This window comes from Cebidichthys violaceus, unplaced genomic scaffold, assembly GCF_023349555.1.
Source record: "Cebidichthys violaceus isolate CVI_PGR_0920_01 unplaced genomic scaffold, fCebVio1.0.p SCAF_23, whole genome shotgun sequence".
NCBI classification, from domain to species: Eukaryota; Metazoa; Chordata; class Actinopteri; order Perciformes; family Stichaeidae; genus Cebidichthys; species Cebidichthys violaceus.
The window spans coordinates 1,338,633-1,351,486 of NW_027176406.1; the positions used below are offsets into that span (position 1 = coordinate 1,338,633).

The 12,854-nt window shown below is 43.5% G+C and overlaps 1 pseudogene; it reads left to right on the forward strand.

Annotated features, from left to right (window-relative positions):
* The first annotated feature begins 4,090 nt into the window (after positions 1-4,090).
* On the forward strand, positions 4,091-12,846 carry LOC137878565 (transcription factor Sox-10-like; annotated as a pseudogene).
* The last annotated feature ends 8 nt before the right edge of the window (positions 12,847-12,854 follow it).

Consider the following 12,854-nt stretch of genomic DNA (forward strand, 5'->3'; position numbering starts at 1 on the left):
ACGTCATTCCCCGGTCAGTTGAGCAGATCGCTGCCTCTTGTGAGTCAGCAGGAATGTGTTTGTGTGAAACGGGCAAAAAAGGGCGATGGCGGCGTCTATGCTGAAGAACGCCATTTCTTGTTTCATAACACACAACAACAACAACACAAGTTTCGGCTTTGGATTCTAGATTCCACGCAGTGGGAACGCTACTTTTGTTCTTCTTAACTTAAAAAACATCATACCAGCAACATAACTACAGATACAATATACAAAACTACTTTATATAGTTCAAAGGAAACAAGTAACATACATAACAAAACGTGTTGTTTAAACACGTTAGATTTGATCCTTTTCGTTTTCCATTTTAATGTAAATAAATCACAACAAATAATTAAGAAATATACAACTTTTATTTTATTTTTTATCCGGCCGAAACTAATTCATTATATGCTCCAATTCCAGTGTGCCAGTTTGTTAAATTCTAACAAATCTGTACGTTTATTGTATATTTGTGTTTCGTAGATGTTTAATAGAGAGTGACAGCACCTGGCACCAAAGGTCAGCCAATAGCGGACAGTCAGGCAGAACCTGTCTTTCACCAGTAGATCGCTGCGCTCACACAGGTTTGGATTATAAATGTAGAACTCCATATTCACTTTTTAAATTGGTTTGTTTTGGAGTCGGACTTTGTAAAGTCAGGTTGATTCTGGCCCGGGATGATGCGGGTGTAGACTGCCGGGCCAAAGGTCAAAGGGACCCCGTGGCCTGTGTTAGGCCCCTATTTCATAGCCTGCTGACCTTTAATGACTGTCACCCTCCATGTGCTGTGTGTGAGTGTGTGTGTGTGCGCTTCACAACAAACTACACCATCTCTGTCACATGACAGGTTAGGTTTGTACAATTTTCACTGCCTAGCTTCTTCTCTGGGCTCTTTGTTTATGTTGTTGTAAAATAATTCAGTCCATTATAATTGTCTCTCATTTTTCTTCGATGCAGCAAAGTATTTACTTTAAAAACAAAAGCTCTTTTTAATGTGCAGAGTGAGTCGTTGCAGTGTATGTGCAGTGAAACCAAATGCAGAAGAATCAAAGCATCATTGTTGAGTTCTCCATATTTTTTTGGTCACTTTTAAACGTACATTTCGTGTGATCATTATTTATCATGAACCTAATAAGTTTATTCATGTCAATAATTTAAAAGATGGAACTATTGTTCCCTGGGACCAGGTTCAATCACTGCCTGTTATTCCTTAAGGTCGCAGGCCTTGTTTCATTTCACTGAGACACATTTCTTTCAGTTTTTGTACAGTTTAGTATTTTGAAAGTTAGGTTTCCTTCTTTGAAAATTTTTTAAACTACTTAAGTAAAATTGTATTCTAATTATTCAAGCACAAGTGTACTTTGTATAAGGAGTATCAACCAGAAGAAGAAATAACGATCTGAAATATTGGCTCATGAGAATTTCATAAGCAGTTTCTATTTGGCAGCCTTTTAAAAAAAAGTAAAACAATTTTCTATCAATTTGTAGCACTCGTGCGTTATCAGTAGCATTATCATATAAACACATTACACATTTATTTTTTCTAAACGTTTCATCAATCTTTATTTGCTTTATTAAATTGATCTCATTTTGAAGATCCTCAAGTCATCCATCATTTTTCAGACAGAGGTTATTTAAGAGCTCATCAAGCAAGAATAGATGCTTCTTCTCTTTGCTCAGTCCAGTACCTGCTTGAGCTTCTCACTGATAATTCTTACAAATAACAAGAGGTTCGTTAGAAAATATAGGCTAATTTTTAGACATTTCAATTTGATCCCGTCCCTGCCTAATTTAATCAACCAGCACCATGTGGCCATAGAAGCATGTGTAGCAATAATTTGCATTTTTAGTCCAAATGGCGTCAAATCAAGAAGCGAACAGGCGCCTGTTCACTTCTGTCCATCTTCATTATTTGCGCACAAACACACACACGCCAAAACCAGCACTCACGTCAGACCGAGGCCGGGCCGCAAATCCTCCGCTGCGCAGCGGGAGAGAAATCCCCAGAGTGGCTGTCTGAAGATCCCCGGTTTAAAGCTCCAGGAGCCGGACAGTCCCGCCACAGCTCACCCGCGGGCTGAGTCGCCGCTCCTGGAGCATTTTTGTCTATATGTCAGAGTTTGTTGAGACGCGGACAAAGAGTGGCGGTAGAAGGGAAAGACACAAGCTATTCCCTTCTCTTCTTTTCTTTTTTCACATGCACAAAACTGCTTTTTGTTCCCCACTTCTTCTTCTTTTTTTTTCATTTAAGGGGGAAGGGGGTGCTCGTTTTGATCACATGATTACAATTCACCTGAGATAAAACAAAGGGCGCAAAGAAAAGGAGTGGAGAGGAGGAATCGGACAAAGAGATGCACTCATGGTTGCAGGATTCCCTTATCGCCGTCAACATTAACTGATAATGAAAAAAAAAAAGTGGCGATTTTTGGATTGGGTGCCAGTGTGTCGCATGGCGGGGATACAAGGGGTCATTGTTGTGAAGAACAGCGCTTGTGTTTGTGTCCGTGCGGTCCATAATGTCCCCGCTCGTCTCTCCTTTCCGCGTCACACTGTTTGGTTTTATAAACGCGCTCCGTGGATCTCAGTCAGAGGCGCTAATGCAATTGGAAAACTCACATGAGATTCGTTACAGATTTACTCATTTTCTTCATAAAGTCTGGCACATTGAGTGAGTGAGAGAGAGAGAGAGAGAGAGAGAGAGAGAGAGAGAGAGAGAGAAATGACCATTATTTCATACAACACATACCTATAGTTATAGACATATCAATTGTCTTATGACACACAAACCTTTTAAGCGCCTTTAAATGTTGTCTGCACCAGTGATGTGTGATGAATTTAAAAGTGGATAATACAAAATATATATATATATACATATATGTATATATATATGTATATATATGTATATATATATATATATATATACATATATATATATACATATATGTATATATATATGTATATATATATATATATATATATATATATACACCCTGCATTTACATCTGAAACATAATCGGCTAGGGTTTAGGAACTACTATCAATGTGCATCACAAATGTGTTTCTGCCTAAAAAAAAATAGGAAAACCTTTTTTTTTTTTCATGAGCCATGACGCAAATGATGTAACCTTGACATTTAATTGTGTTCAAATCAAATCTATTTGACTGTGTTTGGAGAATCATGGTGCGCAAGTGTGCGTAAAATCTGACCAACATTTTCTCCGGTGGCTGCATTTTATTTGACACTTGAACAGCATGAAACATGTCATGAGCTATCTGTTAGTGAGGCGCACTTTGTCTCCATTACCCTAAACGACCAAGCCTCTAATAAAACGTATTTTTATTTATTTTTTTATTTGTGGATCTGTCAGTGACAGAAACGCCTCCGAGCATGTTCTGAAATGTTAACTGCCTCATCAAATGTTAGGCTACACGAGAACATTTCTATCAGCTGATACATTGTTCACAAAACTCCTGCAGCGGCACACTTGATTTAATTTAGTAATTATTTTTTTAAATACAATCTTTTACACTCTGTGCTTTAGATTCGTACACACTCGTGTTAAGGTGCCAGAGGGAGCCGGTAAATAAAATGGTCATTTTGGGGTTCTGAAAGGAATGGCAGATCGTCTGAAGTATACACCAAAACAAGGCCTGTTTAATTTCTCAGGTGTGGAATTAGGAACGCCGAATGTGTGGAGATAAGCATTTCTCCAGGTAAAACAGTCAGAGCAGGGTGTTCATGTTTTATGTTATATACAAACAAATTGTGCGCACTTTCCTTTGCATAAAACTTCGCAAAAGGTATTTTCGTATAATCTTTCCTCTCCATTTTAGCATCACGGTTTTGTTTGGATGGATGGAGAGAGAGACAGAGGGAGAGAGAGGGGGGGAGAATGGGGAGTAGCCAATCAGAGATCTCCAAGCCTGCCTGCATACGGCTCCTTTAAGACTTGTCCTCCCCATCTATCATTTTTTTTTTCCTCCCTCAGCCTCATACAAGGAGCTCTTTAAGCCTCGGTACCGACACACAGAGCAGGCATTCATACTCGGGCAGCGCGAGCGAGGGGGCTCGGGAGCGAGCGTCACTTTGGAAACTCGGGAACTCACGGATTCTCGTGCTAAACCGGCGACCTCCTTTTCTCATTACTGAAGTAAGGCGCTCAGCATTTCCAACTCTTTCCTCTCTGCTGCTGGTGGCTGCTCTGACTCTGCGACTTGCACGTTTCTTCTCGTCGGGACCGTAGAGAGGAACCCCGACTAGTATATAGTCTTATAACCAAAGAGTGGTTAACGTTGCCATGACAGGACTGTGGTTTTAGACTGGTCCAAATGAACTGATGACTTGTTCGTCCTTTAGGTCTCTGTGTAGGAAAGTCTGCTATGAGCTTTAAGCATCATTCTGATACTTTTGACATGGATTATCATCGTACACGTGATAATCGCTGTAATGGGGAATTGTGTCAGTGCAACAACTGCTCCTGTTTTAGAGTTATGGGTTTCATGTTTTTGTCTAGCTCGTTATTAGTTTTCTTGACACAATTTACAATGTCCTACTAACCGAGGACACAGTAACAGAGACGTTTTTAGAAGTTGAAGAGACTATGAAACAGCTATAAACGGACATTATTGACATGGACTTTGGTGCAGATGGAAAATTGTTTTATAGAATGCTTGGTTTAATTGCGACTTGTGCTGGTTTATTCTATGTATACTGTTGTTGTGGAGCTGTGTGGACTTGAAATCTAAGCTGTTTAAAAACTAATAAAAAAAAAAAAAAGACTAAACAAAAAAAGGTTTCCAAACAAGCAAATTAATACCAACGAGTCAAGCGTTGATAATGAGTTCACATAACCGGAAATCATTACGCACAGTAAACGTGAAGTTAATTAATAACAAGCACGATTTAAGGGCCGTGTCGAAAACACTTACAATTTTACATATCATCAGATGATGACTCAATTGACCATACAGAAGACTCACTGTTGAGTTCATTACTCGCTTGTTTGTTCCTAATCTGAGGCGTTATCCGCTGGAGAAACAACACTTTATAATCAATGTGGTCAGTGACGAAAGGGAATTATGACCGGTAACTCCGTCAAGGGATTCTACATCTACACTATTTGCTTTATTTCTTTCTTTCACAAGAGTACCTTAATAAGCGAACCGCAAACACAGGCAACGCGCCCGCAATGAGGCGTTTGGTGCCTTTTACGCACGGCGTTGCGCGCCAGGGACGCTTTAGAGCCGCGGTGGCAGTCTGTGAGGAGGCCTTGCAGAGCAGCTGGCAGGCGAATATGGTTATCAATGCGCCTCGGACAAACGGGGAAGCTGTGCGTGCACCTCTGCGGGGGAATTGATACGACCTCATTCTGATGTTAATTAAAGGTTAGCGTTCGGAACACGCCAACCTTATATCCACAAGACACAACATCTATCATTTAATCGATTTATTGAATCGTCTAAAGGCATATACTTTCATTCACCTATGCTTATTGTACGTGTCTTAAGCGAAACGTAAAGAAAGTGGGTGAACCTTTTTCCTCAAATATAAAAAAAGGTGGGTGTTAAGTGGGTATACCCCCCCCCCACACCCACACACCCCGCCACACACACACACACACACGCACACACACGCACACACACACTTAACCTGCACACGACAAGCCATTTCGTAATGCCACTGGACGTGAGCGAAGTCGCTAATTTCCCTGCAACATGACACCGGGGTAGAAAACAAACCAGCGGGCTGTGTGTCGCGTGGTTCACAGGAAGTTCGCTGATTTAGGACGTAGAGTCCGAGGCAGGGTGTTGATTTAATGGGCAAAAACAAGGACACATTTTTGCTCCCGCCTATAGACCTGCCCCTGTTTCACAAACAGACTGTGTCTAATTCACACGCGGGGGTTTATATTTCCAGCGCCAGGCCGTGTTTATCCAAGAACACGCAGAGCATCAATCCGAGGTCTGTGCTGCTGCGGCCTCATATCATTCCAACAGTCCCTCTCCGGGGAGCTTGGAATAACTGCTAAACCTTAAACAGTAAGGTGTGTTGGGGGGGGGGGGGGGGGGGGGGGGTACACAGGAGCCGGACCACTGCAAATAAGCCTCGCATCCTTATTTAGAGACTGCACTTTATTTTACCGAGCTCCACTTTGAATTTGTAGACGGCTCAGCTTTCTAACATATCAAGTTATTTTAGTTTAGCCTTCCATGAAAATGTATCCGATATACTCCTGACATCAAGGAAGTCACTTGAGGATCTTCTCATATATGTGTGAGTGTTGCAAATAGTGAAAAAAAAAGGTGGAGGCAGTATGGGGACACGGCCCACAAAGGGACTATTTATTAAGGGAAAATGGGGTGGGACAATCCTCTCAGGCCCAGTCTCGTGTTTTATTACTGTGATGGAGAGAGAGAAAGAGAGAAATTGTGAAAAATGAAGCCAACATTTCCCCCAAAGTGAGATATTGACTTCGCTTTGATGTATTAAAAGCACTAACATTAAACAGCCCCTCCAGCCTATCATAGAGCAAAAGGGCCTTCGTGTGTCGGTGAAGTCTGTGTTGCCTCATGACGCAGGGTCATGTCCCTCTAAACCTCTGACTTGTTGCTGAACTGACGCTGCCACCATCATTCTGCTGTTTCAGGTCCTCACTGTTGGATTTCAACCGCGGGACAAACGGAGGAGAGAGAGTGAAGGGAGTTCAGGAGGGCAGTGAGACCGGGTGAGTTTGGCGCACAGTTGTGCTTTAGCAGGTAAACTGGGGTCCAAGGTGCGCACTGAGCCGCCTATGATACCAACAATACGGATGGAAAGAACTTTAATGTGGAACCCTCACAGAGTTTTGCAACGGAGGCTGAGAGTAGAGACAGACTGGCAGTTTATATTATAACTTGAAGGAGGCCAGAGGGACAGATCAGACAGATCAGCGGTCAGCCGACACTCCGTGCGTCACTGTGCAGGGAAGAACAGCAACAGGGAGCCGACAGGTAGAGCTGAGCATTTAGGAACAGACCTTGCATCCTCTGCGCACCTGGGGGGCTTGTGTGTGTGTAGGAAGATGTCCAGAGAGGAGCAGAGCATGTCGGACGTTGAGCTCAGTCCCGGGATGTCGGACGACAGTCGCTCCCTGTCGCCGGGACACTCCTCCGGTGCGGCTGGCGGGGGGGACTCGCCTCTCAGCGGGCGGCAGCAGCCGCAGCCGGCGGGCCTGGACGACTCGGCGGCGGGCAGCTCGTCCATCAAATCCGAGGACGAGGACGACCGCTTCCCCGCGGGAATCCGCGACGCGGTGAGCCAGGTGCTCAACTGCTACGACTGGACCCTCGTGCCCATGCCCGTGCGCGTGAACAGCGGAAGCAAGAACAAGCCGCACGTGAAGAGGCCCATGAACGCCTTCATGGTGTGGGCGCAGGCGGCGCGGAGGAAACTGGCCGACCAGCACCCGCACCTGCACAACGCGGAGCTCAGCAAGACCCTGGGGAAGCTCTGGAGGTGAGGAGGCAGCGCTGCTAGTCCGCATGTTGTCACATCACTGTTACGTTCATAGAGGCTCACGCGGTGCAGACAGCAGGGGTACAGCAGGGCGGTCCAATGTTCAGGATACATCTATAGCTGAGGGCCAGGGGTTATTTTTAGAGGAGGGGGGGGGGGGGGGGGGGATAGCTCCAGACAAAGGCCAGTGTCATGGTCAAGCCTGAGTGGTATCAGAATAAATGCATCATGGGTAAAACAATCCAGTTCTATAGTTCCCCAGTAATCAAAGTACTTTTAGATAAGCATCCCCTCAGTCAGCTGATGTCTTGCACACTGTACTAAAAAAAAATACCCCACAATGTTTTCTTCATTTCCCCTTTGTTGTTTTTTTAGACTATTATCTCTATTCCATGGATTTTCCTTCAGGCCAACTTAAACAAGCACTCACATTTACTGATATTTAGAAATATATTAGATATTTAGTTTGTGTACTTTTAGAGAAACACTAGGTTATTGTGCACAAGCAGACGCTTCTTTTATTATCTTTTAGAAATATAATCTTTTTAGTTTTGGCAACAATTATGATAATTATCCAACAAGCTTTGGCCTTTTCCCGTGACCATTTGGTTTATGTTTACTTTTTATTTTCTCAAGACATAGATGAGACCGTAGTCATGAGATCATGTAACAAGACATTCCCTCATATTTGTGGTATTATATGTTTTGCTAAATGTTTTGCTGGAATTGAATTATACTCTATATCAATGTAATTTTTAGGAGACGTGGTTTCTCACCAGTTGAGAAGTATTGGTATGTTTATTGTGAGTGAGCCACCGTCACATATCCCTGATTACACTGTTCAATTACTGGCCATGTAGCTGCAGTAAACGGCTCCTGAAGGAATCCAGGGAATGCTCTCTGCACATATTTTAAGTCCAGGTTTTCAACCTTCAAACTACGGCAAGATATTCTGTGTCATTTATATTTGGAAATATCAATCTTTTATTGTGTCTGATTGAACGCTAGAGCCTCTTGATCACTCCTTTACACGTCTTTAAGTTTAAAGTTCTGTCAGATCATCCACCCAGTGTGCATCTTCTCACAAAAAACAAAAACAATCACTATTTGCTGACAAGAAGGTCAGAGAAGTTAAGTTCATTAACCTTGTGAGGACTGAGCGTTAATCAGATGAAGGCTTGACCGTGGGCTCAGGCATGACTGGTTAATCGGCCCAGACACACGACGAACAGGGAGGCTGAGGAAGGTCAGGAGTTTCTCATGCCATTCCTGCCAGCAGTAATAATAAGGACCTCAGTTTCATGTGTGCAGACAGGATGCATCTTTGGCCCCTATTATTTCATTACTGTCCAGCAGTCAAAAGCCCCTGGCAGATATGACATTAGATGTAGTGAATGAAGCGTAATGTATTAATAAGCACAGAAAATTGATCGAATTTATTACTGGAAAGTATGTTGCCGAGCATATTGCTGTTATCTGTGAAAAATCATTTTGACCCATATACTGAGTGTTGATATTCTTATATTCCCGTTAATCCAGGTCCCCGACTATCCCCAGAATATGAACCCATAAACAATTCATCTTAATGTGCATTTATTTAGTATTCATGTAACTGTTAGCTAGGCTCTATATTTAGTCAAATACCAAAGTTACCATGTGACCAACATTACTTACTTTTTGCATAATCGTGTAGAAGATCAGCAAAAAAAAGTGTTGAGACTTTTCTTCTCTTCTTTATAGCTTAAACAAACCTGTGTTCCAACATCTTTTCCTTTTACCCAAGGCTTCTTAACGAGGGCGACAAGCGGCCCTTCATCGAGGAGGCAGAGCGGCTGCGGAAGCAGCACAAGAAGGACTATCCCGACTACAAATACCAGCCACGACGCCGCAAAAGCGGAAAGCCCGGTTCTGGGTCAGGAAGTGAGGCCGATGGCCATTCGGAGGGTGAGGTCGGCCAATCCCACTACAAGGGCCTCCAACTGGATGTGGCCCTCATTAGGGGAGCCGGGTCCCCTCTGGCAGACGGGCACCACTCTCATGCTGCAGGTGGGCTGCAGGCTCCCTGCCAACAACTTACTGATACCGTTTCTTTCACTCGGTTCCCAGATTAGTCTGGATACAATTGAACAATGTGGCACACCGATACATAATTGGTTGGAGTCCGCCAAGGAAAACTTCTGTAACTACATGATTTCTTGTGTCTCCACAGGTCACAGTCCTCCCACACCTCCCACCACTCCCAAGACCGAGCCTCAGTCTGGGAAGGTGGGGGATGGAAAGCGGGAGGGTGTGGGGAATGGGGGCTCGCGTGGTGCGATGGGAGCGGAGGGAAGCTCAGCTGCTCCGGGATCCGGTAAACCTCACATCGACTTTGGTAATGTGGACATTGGTGAGATGAGCCACGAGGTGATGCCAACATGGAGCCTTTTGATGTCAACGAGTTTGACCAGTACCTTCCCCCAAATGGACACCCGGGGGTTGGGCAGAGTGCTGGGGCGGGAGCGCTGCTACGCCATCCCCGGCCTCTCCGTACACCTACGGGCATCTCCTCCGCTCTGGCAGCGGCCAGTGGACACTCAGCAGCCTGGCTCTCCAAGCAGCAGCAGCAGCAGCAGCAGCAGCAGCAGCTGCAACACCACGGCCCATCTCTGGGCTCTGATCACTCCAAGCCCAGATCAAGAGCGAGGCTGTGGGTACCGGGGTCACTTTGCAGAGGCAGGCTCAGTAGGTTCCCATGTCACCTACACCCCCCTCAGCCTTCCTCACTACAGCTCTGCCTTCCCCTCACTGGCCTCCAGGGCTCAGTTTGCCGATTATGCTTGACCACCAGGCCTCTGGCTCCTATTACGCTCACTCCAGCCAGGCCTCGGGGTTTGTACTCAGCCTTCTCTTACATGGGGCCCTCCCAGAGGCCCCTGTAACACCGCCATCTCTGACCCGGCCAGCGTGCCGCAGTCACACAGCCCCACACACTGGGAACAGCCCATCTACACGACTCTGTCGCGGCCATGACAGACAACGAGACCAGAGGGCACCGGCGCCGGTTCAGCCCCCACGTCAGACCAAGGAGCAGCGGCTACAGCAGCAGTGTTGGTGGCAACGGGAGGCGAATGTGGTCTGGGCTGGGGGGTCTGGGCAAGCACTGGGGGAGTCGGCAGGGGAGGCAGGAGGGGAGAAACCCCGTTCTGCCCCTGCCCAGATGCAGAGATGCTGTCGCAGCCCAAGGATGAGCTTGGAGCGTGGCGCTTTTGAAGCGTGGTTGAGTATTTGGGGCACTCGGCGTAGAAGTGACAGAATGTTTCACTTTACACCCATCGCAGAGTTTCAGGTTAGAGTCACAGCAGCCAAGCCTCTGGCGCTCCAAACAACATGATTGACAGTGTTCACCAGTGGTTAAGGATCATGTCCCTGGCGGTTTTGTGTATCAGAGGAGGCACTTTGTAGTCTACACCCTTCTCCCACAAGCCACCAGGGGTCAGCAGCAACAGAGAACGGTACACATTAGCAAGACTTTGATCTCTATTGTGAAGGGTGTGACTGAGATGGAGCCAAATTCATTGTACATGAAATAGTTTTGTTTTTTGTTTTTTTTTTTGTACCAGAAGAAAGCAGTGTCAAACTATTTGGCTGTGGCCCATTCACTTCTCAGGCAAGACTGACCTTTTATCAAACAGATGTTAAATTGTTTTGCTTTTAGAAATGAATACAACAAATAATGATATCATTCTGTGGTTTCCGAGGCACATTGGTCCTTTATTAATGAATCAATTATTATTATGCTGTGTTCACCTAACATGCCTTTTGTACAAACAATGGTCGTGCATGGAAGCAAAATGCCATAAAACTATGTTGAGGTTTTGTTCAGTGAAATGTATATTTAGTAAAAAAACAATCAGGATAGTTTATACGATGTACTTGAAATTACAAATGTACGTTTACTGATGCATACAGATTTGAGATATTTGTAAAACGACCAAAGTTTTGAGACCAAACTTTTAAGAAAAGAAACTGATTATACAGTCGTTTCTCCCAACATGACATTCAAAACTACCTAACAAATATAGCTACATAGTTTTCTCTTCGCTGACTTATTGTAAATGCCTTAAAAACATATTGGTGTCAAAAGCTACTTTTGGCCTTTTTTCACAATGGCACTGATGACTGGTGATGATTTTCATTAGTACTTGACGCATTCATGAAGAACATTCATGAAAAAAAGACAATTCTATTCATACTTTGCATGATTCATTTTCACTGACCGAGGTCGCAATTAGGGATGCACGATACGTATCAGCCGACGGATTACCAGCCGATGATGGTAAATTTATATAAATATGTATTATTCCGCAAATAAAATAAAATTTTATATAAAATATATATAGAGCTGATATTACGTAGCCAAATTGCTTTCATTGACTTAACAGGCGCAGCATCTACACAAGTCAGAGCTTTGGAATATTAAATCATCCGTCTTTGCTCAGTACATCTTCACCTTTCTTTCACTCAGGTGTGCAAAATAAAATACAAGCAAAAAATGTGAAATTATCGGTTATTTTATTGGTCTCGGCCTTGAGAAGCAGGTAATTATCGTATCAGCTGTAAAAATCCATATCGTGCATCCCTCGTCTCACTGCGTCATAGAATACATGGTAGAAGCCTTTTCATTGTTTTAACTATTAACTGTATTAATATTGTTAAATTGTTTTTGCCATTATTATCTTCACTGAAAATCTGCACCCTTCTTTACCTTTGTGTGTGATTTAAAATGCGTATCAATATTTAATATGAAATGTCAGATCTTTTGCTTGTAGGTGTGTAACTTTAACATTTTTCTTCTTTTTTTTTTTGCATTTTGAGGACTTCAATGTGGAAGTTGCCAATACTGAGAAACAGTTGCCAGAGATTGAGCGATTAAAGCTTCCAGGAGAAATAAGTTTTAACACAGCCTAATATTAAAGACAACATGATGTGCCTGGTCCTTAAAAATACCTGCTGCTCACTTATGAAACAGAGAAGTACTTTATCTTCAATCATTTTTGGACTATTAGTTAATGTAGTTTTGCATGAAGTGTTTTTTTCCTCACTGCTCTTTGTCTTTATAATCTACTGTGTTTCCACATGTCATTTCTTTCCTCATTTCCTAAACAGAACTGTATCTTAAGTATCTTATTTTCCCATCTAGGAAAGTGAAAAAAAAAAAGTTAATTAATTTTGTTTTTTTTATGTATATCACTCAAATATTCTTTATCACTACTGGACGCAGATCCGAACCATATGCATGCAGCACTGCTTGTTTTAATTCATTAATCCATCGACGCTTAAAGCCCATTATATTTAA